Raw genomic sequence first — 8,706 nt, forward strand, 5'->3', positions numbered from 1 at the left:
ATCCGAGTTGACGGCGCCCACCGTCCCAGACGGTGTCGGAGCGACCGGTGCCAGGCCACAATACCAGTCAGCCCGTAGCGGCACCCGGCTCCCAGAGCCGCGACTTCATCAGAGTCAAAGAGATAGAAGGAGCTATTTACATAAGAAATTCGGACCACCTACGAGGCTTCCGTGCTCACTCGCTTCAGGCTTGCCAATGCTCCGCGGGCGCTAAGCCTCGCTCTCCCAGGATGTAGACCACGTGGCTCTCGTACCGACAAATGCCATTAAAAAAAAAAAAACACTTGCGAAAGGCTTAACATGTTGAGAAGTTCAAACACACTACGGCCACCGTCGCCTCGCTCAAGAAAGCACGCTGGCAACGCTAGCGATCAAAATCCACGCTGGCCCTACGCTTCGGTTCAAACAGGTCTCGAACGAAGCAAAACTGTTAAAAACTATCGTCCGATGCCCCAAGAGGTCCACAGTGGGCAGCCAGATGTGGGGTTCGACCCGTGCTCTTGGGACAAAGGGACGACAACACAGTAGTGCAAACAATCGCAAGGGCATTTAATGCACGTGCCTTTCATAGATCAATGCCTGTTAGCCGAGTTGCTATCCACAAAACATGCCGATGGGCGCGCGACAACTTGCGGAAATCCGACTCACCGCGACCGGATAACGAGCGAATATGTTCGCCTTATGCTGGACACCACGCCTGGTCGTTCGCGCGTACGGTCGCGCGAACGGAGGCACGTTCGAACGAGGCCTCGCGAGGCAGTCTCGTAGAAGCATGGATCGGCGCACGCGCGGAACGTCCGCGCCGCTAGCCGAACTCGAGCCAAAGAGGAAGCGCCTTCTCCTTTCCGCGCCCAAGTAACCCCGCTGTGAGGTGGCGTTAGCAGAGCCACGCTCGCAATGCACCTCAACCACACCGACTGCTGCAGGCACCAGGCCACGCGGCGAAACCGGATTACAGGAGATTGGAGCTATGCGGGAAAACAACATATCAGGGGACGCGTGGAGTCACGCATCCTCACAAGGGACATATCAAGTCATGGTTGTGCCCCAGCATCTCAAAGCAATACTTGAAAAAGACTCATAAGGTCTGTACAGAATTCTTAAAAATCTAAAATGCCTTTAAGCTTTGTATTAAACTTTTCCATCTTACACAAGAAAAAAATAATTTCTACACAAAACTCTAGACATATCAGAGAAAAAAATTCCTTACAGATTTTATGAGCAACTCAAGCAGGTGTCGTTACTTGAGTGTTTGTCAAGTATTTCTTTTTTTGCTGCGTTGGCTTTAAAGTGGTACTGACCTTATATTTTCAACAAACCTGTTTCTGTTCCATTAAAAAATGATCTAGACCTCTAAACTCTAGAAACTATTGTGACAATCTTGAGAGTGCTCTACAAAATTTATTATAGTATCTTTCCCTGGAGTACACTGTGTTTGATGTCATGACATGGTATGGGGTCACATCAAAACGTGACGTTTTGACACTTTCTCTGGCTTGCTTGGTCACCTTGTATGCTATTATTTGTTCCGAGAACCGGTGTAGCGGCATAGTGCACAGCAGAGTGAGCCGAAGCGAGTGTCAAAGTGTCACAATGTCCTGCTTTGACATGACCACATATTAGGTCATGACGTCACAACACAGCAGAAACGAAACTGAGGCTAGCGGTAGAAAAGCTATTATATTATATCATTTAGAGTCCTCTGAGGCTTGGAAGTATTTCTTCTGGATTTAGAGGTACTGCATCTTCATTTAAAGACAGAAAAGAAGACTTGAAAATGTTCGGTCATTACCTTTTCAATTCTAATACATTGACGCTACACTGTTCAGAATCTTGTATCTTGTATTTTAGCTCCACAGCGAGCTAGTGAGGATCTACTGTTCACTTTTTCTACCCATAAAGATATATGCCTTGGCAAAGTGCGACATTTACGTTTACTTTGTGACATTAAAAGTGCCCAGTAGACAATTTGTGTTATTTATCATTTTGCCAACATATATTGGTGTCTTTAGCCAAAGTGTCTGTAATAAATTATCCGTCTGAAATTTTTCCTATTACTTGTGCCTTCCTTTGCAGCCTTGTGATTCTCTTCACGTTAGATCATATGCCAAGTGATAACCATCCGTTTTAACATCATGATATTTTTTATTCACTTATGCTAAATATAATGTGTAACCGGTAGCAAAGTATAGCTAGTTATGTTTGCAAGAAGCCTCTCCCAATTTTAAAATTGGGCTCAGTCCAAGTTGCATAATCTGTGTGGCTTGGGTAGTTCAATAATTGTACTATTAGTTAATTATTGTAGCAAATTTGATGTTGATGCCAATATTTCCTTACGTGTTTTGCAACTTGCAACTTTTCAGAAATGGTATTGACAAACATGTTCATCTCTGTACCTGTCCTAATGATGTCATGTAGCAAATGTGACTTATTTATGGGTTTTATCAACTTGTATGCATACTGTCATGCATGCCTTATGATAGAGACAAATTATTTCAGTTTAAATAGCATAGTTGCAGCAGCATATTTGTGTGTGATGTGCACTTCAGTGTTTAGCTGTGAGGTGAGTGACTGAGTAGCAGGATAATTTGTACACTTTTTGCTCAAGCATATGGCGTTATGTGCAAACGTGTGTGAAGTATTGTTTTTCACCCGAAGGAAATTAACTGTTCCATTATATTGAATGTATGAATGGTATCTTGTATCTCCTGCATTTTGTCAACAGTGAGTTCTATGTCAAACAGTGTCATCTGTAATGACATTTAAGCTTAGTTTGGAAGACAATTTTTTGTGGTAACCTGCCATGGTGGTGCAGTGTTTTTGGCATTGTTCTGCTAAGCCCGAGGGCGCACTGTCAAATCCCAGCCATAGCGGTTGCATTTTGATGGGAGTGAAATGCAAAAACGCGTACCTTTCATCGGGTGCACGTTAACGAACCCCAGGTGGTCAAAAATTATACCGGAGTTTCCCTGCTACGGTGTGCGTCATAATCATATCGTGGTTTTGGCACATAAGGACCTCAGAATATCTATTTTAACATATTTGTGTTATTTATTAAAGGTGTCTGAAATATATTATGTCACTCATGTTTATTATCCGATTCATAACGTCTTTGCTGTGGAATGATCCTTCTCGTGTAAGAGATTGTGCCACGTCATACCATTCATGTTGGCATCATATTTTCTTCTCTTAATTCACTATTTGCAACAAATTCATTTATACGATATATGCTTACTTCTGAGATGTAGTCGGTACTCAGTTCTTCATCATTTGCCCTTTTTTTGTGACCTAGTTTCAGTACACCATGTAGTCAATATTTTGTCTTTTTGAAGTTAGGCTTTATTGTGTGGAACTTCACCATTTGCTGTTGCTGCTTTTACTAACAAAAAGATGTGTACCTGTTTTAGCCTCTCGATGCCTTAATTCCTGATGTAAATGCTTTCTGACATGTGCACACACTCTTAATGGCATGTACAGAAGTAAAGTTTGCACAAGCCAACAGTGCCCACATATATAGCTGAAATGGGACAAGAGCTCTAGTGATAGAATAAGCTGCACTATATGCAGTAAATGCTCAGTAAAGATTGAAAATGGCTGCTGCCAATATGATTTTTTTAATGCAAATAATGTGCGCACTGTAAGAGTAGCAGTATACAGAACAGCGCGTTTTTCCCTCGTGAATTCCCTTGTGCCCTTGTGCACTGCCTTTTTCTGTTTATGTATATGTACTAGTGAGCCAGTGTCTGTTCTATACTTCATTCGCGCTTTGTGTGGTGACATCTAATTTGAAAGAGTGTGCGTAAAAACACTACAACGATGTCAAGCAAAGATTACACAATCTCTTGACACAAATGCAAATTTCAGCAGCTTTGAAATTTTGCCTCTCGCATATGTTGACAGCGACTTGTACAAATATTCCTAATGATTACTGTATACTTGTGAAATAAATGGCACAACACAACCAGCGAAACAAGGGAAATAACAGGTTCTCACAGGGCATAGAGCCTATACAGTAAGGCAGTACAGTACAGTATGACGTACAAAGAGAAAAAGCTGTTGTGGACAAATTTGCATGGAAATTAAAAAAAATAGTGACCACAATTTAGATTACTGCTGCTCTACCGGTGTGTGCACATTTGCATTTGAAAAACTCAATTTCCCAGTTGACAGCTCTCAGGGTGCTTTTTTAGCATACAGATTTTTTCATGAAAGAAAGCTCCGAGTGTAGCAAACTTGGCATTTTGGCGGTGGAGTTTCCTAGGCGAGGCGGACATACTTTTTCTGCTAATAGCATGAGTTTCAGAACAGTTAGCAAATTCATTCTAATTACTATTTTATTAGTGCTTTGCATGAGGTTAATCGAAATGCCAAACTTGGAGCCAGTCAAATTTGAATGCGCCCCCATAAAAAAAAAAGAACAATCTTTAAAATTGCACCTCGTTCAAGGTATACCCATCAGCGAATTTCAATGCTCAATCCAGGCCATATCGAAACCGAGCACACCAGGAGTACAGAAAAGGCAGCCCCGCTGTCATGTCAGATAGAAAGGCTCTGTAATGAAAAGTTTGAAGAAGCTTGAAACTGAGCATCGTGGCAGATACTGATACAGCACGTTTTGCTTGGCAAACCTATGCCACAATGTGCAGTATCATTATTTGCCTCGACATGCCATCCTAAACTTAGTCACAGGACATTTCCGTGTGATGTAGCGGTGAGGCGTGCTCGGTTTCGATATTGCTTGGATTGAACTTGACATTCGATGAAGAAAGTCCACGAATTAGATACAATTTTCAAGATAAAAGAAAAGAAGAAATGCATTAAAATTTGACTGCCTCCAAGTTTTCTTTCTAAACAACTGCCCCTGCAGGCATTAATGAAGCAATTATTACTAATTTAGGTTATTTCTGAAATTAGCATAATTAGCGGCAAAGTATGCCCGCGCCGCCTGGAACCCCTTTACAAATGTCTGCAGAAGGTTCGCTAGTTTGACATCCTCAGGATGTCCAAGCACCACAGAAAATCCTGCCCTGGGCATGCTCTGGACATTTGGATATCCTGCAGACGTTGGACGTCGTGAAAAGCGGTAACAAAATTTGTAAACGTCCAAACATCCGTTTTTGATGTGTTTCGTACGGACCAGCCCAGGATGTACAATTCCTTTGTGGATTATTGTTCTCCGGACATCCAGTAACATGTCCCATGGATTTCTTTCGTAGGGCCTGCGGACATTCTTAATGTCTGGCAACGTGATCCAAAGGATGTCCTAGGGTTGTCTGTTGTCCATTGGGGCAAACATGGATGACTAGCGGAGCTATAAGCATCATGGTAAGAACCCTGATGGTAAAGACTTTATTGCATCGCTCATTGTTACTTAGTAACCTACGGTCACAATGGCTTTGTGGTCGCTATGATATACACTGATTGGCCCACTTGCAGCTGCAAACACATTCTTTGATAATGTCAAATCGATGCATGTATGCCGCTGAGGGGTCAGTTGGGCCAGATTGGTGTGGCATTGCAAGCGATATGTCTGCAACACGAAACGTGCAAACCATTCCCTTTTCGGTCCAGACACATTCACATTGAAATTACCGACAACTACCACAGGTGTAGTGTCATCACACCTAACCCATGCAACATGAGTAGCCATAAACCTTACAGGGCCATGAGCCATTGCGTATTTTGCTTGCTTACAGGGGTATATATGAGCCATTGCTTATGGGGGTATGTGAGCCATTGATGATGACAGTTTTCAACATGCTGTTTGGTATGTTGTAGGTGTGATTTGAAATAATGTAAGCACTGTTCACTTCACTTTGCTGTGTGCTTCTAGCTTCTGCCTTACGGGGCTGTGAGCCATTGCATTTTTCGCTTGCTTACGGGGTGAGTGCTTACAAGGGTATGAGCCATTGAAGATGATAGTAGTTGTGTGCGGACAAGAAAATTCTATGGTACCCTAGCCATGTGCAGCTCCGCTGTAAAACGATCCGATTACGAGGCACACCATACTGGGGCACTGTGGATTAATTCTGAGTGCCTGGGGTTCCTTGACGTGCACCCAAGGCTCAGCACACAGGCGTTCTTGCCTTTCTGCCCACAACGAAATGCGGCTGCCGCGGCCCGGATTTGATCTCGCAAACTCGTGCTTAGCGGCACAGTGCCTTAGCCAATAAGCTACCACGGCGGTTTTTCAAAAGTTTGGCTGTCATTTGCTCATTGACACTTTTCATCTAATTATAGCATTTAAGAAGTTGATTAAGACTAATTACGCAATTAGGCAGAATGCAATAAATAATCGGAGTATCTCCAAGTGATGGCAAACAACATTACCTTGGTTCTGTCCAGCTACGTGGCATTTGCATATCTATAAATCTTGGTGCACGATAGCTGGGGCACCCTGTATATAGCTTAGTGCACGCAAAGCATCATCACAATCCAATGTGCGGCTCTGCAATGCCCAAAGAGCGTGCTGTTATTGCCTCTATCTCCGCTAGTACAATAGCAATGGGTAACTTCACCGACAAAATATACTTTTTTCACTCTTGGAAATTGGCTCATCATATCTTCACTTTTTGCAGTCGCTATCGAAGAACGTGCCACAATGATGTACCGCTTCAAGTGGCAACTACCATAGAGTAGTATACAATTACGTTTTGTAGGAAACTCTATGGCAACTATAGCAGAAGCACGCCATCTGGCCACTTAATATTTTGATAGCTGAATGAGTTCTTGGTAAGTTCGTTTCATGACTTGACTGCCGAACAGCACGAATATTTGGCGCAAACATGTAAAGAAGGAAGAAAGGGAGGAGGGAACTTTGCAAAGCCCTGATGAAAAGGGGCGAACGGAGGCAGAGAGCTCGGTGGAACACCGGGCGCCTGTTATCACTGGGAGATTAGCTGGCCGCACCAAATGCATTATAGGATATGCGAGTCGGCACTTTTGCATATGTTACTCTGTGGTCCATATAATTGCTATCACACTAAAGGAAAAAAAAAGAATCTAGCTCCAAACGAGGAATCGAAGCCAGGCCAACATTGTGGTTACGCTTATGCATTGCGGTTAAGTTCAACATATGACCACAGAAGCTATCTCCAAAATTTTAAGCTAGTACCTATCCTCGCCAAAAGTTGTGAATAGCGCAGAGCTTTTCGTTCTCTTCTGTCGCAACTTCCTACTTTTTTTTAAAACTTCGACAACAATTATTTAGTCTTTAAAGCTTGTTTACAACCAGGCTCTAAAGATTTTCAGAGGCTATTCGAGCAGATCTTTTAATGACAATTATAAATATTGCATTTAAAATTGATCTTAATCTGTGATAGTTGGCTGTCTCTCCAGTCAGTACAGGCATGGCACCTAATTATGCCAATATAAACATTTGTTACGAGAGACATTCTGAAAGCAAGTTTTGTCATTTTTTTAAAGCGAAGATGGTACACCAGGTGAAACAAACCATCGCCATAAGAATCCACACCCATTGCTAGCTCAACGACAGACGGAGCGTCAGCAGAGGAGGAATGACGCATGTTCAGAGCACCGAACATGGAGTAGCAGCAGATCAGCGTGCCCGAGGTTATAAGAGTACAAATCACGGTGGCAGACAGATGTGTGCCGACATTGTTATCGGCAATGGATGTGCGTGCTGTTATCTGGTATGAATGGGCATGTGGGACTAGGCATGAGGGGCGCCATGCACCCCTACAGATTATGTATGGTGAAGAGGTCATGTCTCGGGCCTTGCATTGCAGGGCATTGAGTTTTACCAGAGTGGTTTCTACAAACAGATTGCACGCTACGACAACTGTCTCAATGTAGCTGGCGACTATGCGGAAAAATAGCGCAAGGTGTATGGTTAATGGTGCCATGGTGCATCTTTTTTTTGGCAATACGGTTTCTTTGTAAAATAATGAAGAAACTTACTTTTGGAATGTCCCTTGTACATGCATCTTCGTCTAACTATTCGATACTTACTATTCGTATTAGTAAAAATACTATATTAACACTACAGATTGTGAGCCGTTCGGTGTTTTACATGCTTGTTCCGCTCCATCCCATCATTACATCGGGAAAGTGATGTCCAGCCAACTGAATGATCCTCACAAGTCCAATGGGAACGTGTCTTATAGTAATGCAGAAATGTGACCACATACGAGTTAGAGTATGCCATAGAGTCGGTCACTTGCTAATCTCTATCTAAGCTTTCGAAGCCACCGAGTATGTCCCTGGAACTACCGTTGGGTCCTGAACTGAGGTCACTGTGGTACACTCAGCTGTCCTGTGTTCTCAAGTCTGTTGCCTAATTCCAATGGCAGAATTTAAATGGGCAATCAACTACATGAAGAAGCATTCTTTTCTTAGCACAGGGAGGCACAAAGCAATACCAGAAACTGTGCAATTGAAACAAGAGCTCCTGCAAAGCAGGGAGTCGAAATAGCGCGGGTACCGATACGGTTCTGGAGTTACCAGGATAGTGAAGTTCCGCCTTGTTTTGGTGGTTCTGCCAGAGGACACAAATTTGATGCAACAATCTGCCATTGCAACAAGTAGCCAGCACTTTTGATTAGCCATTGGAACAGCCTTGCTACAAGCAGATACGTATGCGATGGTGTGTGTGTAGCTTTCCAAGGGAATTAACTCAATATAGTGCATTTGTGAATGCTGTCCAGTGTGTTAACAAATGCAGTCTCACTACCTCTGTGACAGACC

The sequence above is a fragment of the Dermacentor variabilis genome, chromosome 10 (assembly GCF_050947875.1).
Source record: "Dermacentor variabilis isolate Ectoservices chromosome 10, ASM5094787v1, whole genome shotgun sequence".
Lineage (NCBI taxonomy): Eukaryota > Metazoa > Arthropoda > Arachnida > Ixodida > Ixodidae > Dermacentor > Dermacentor variabilis.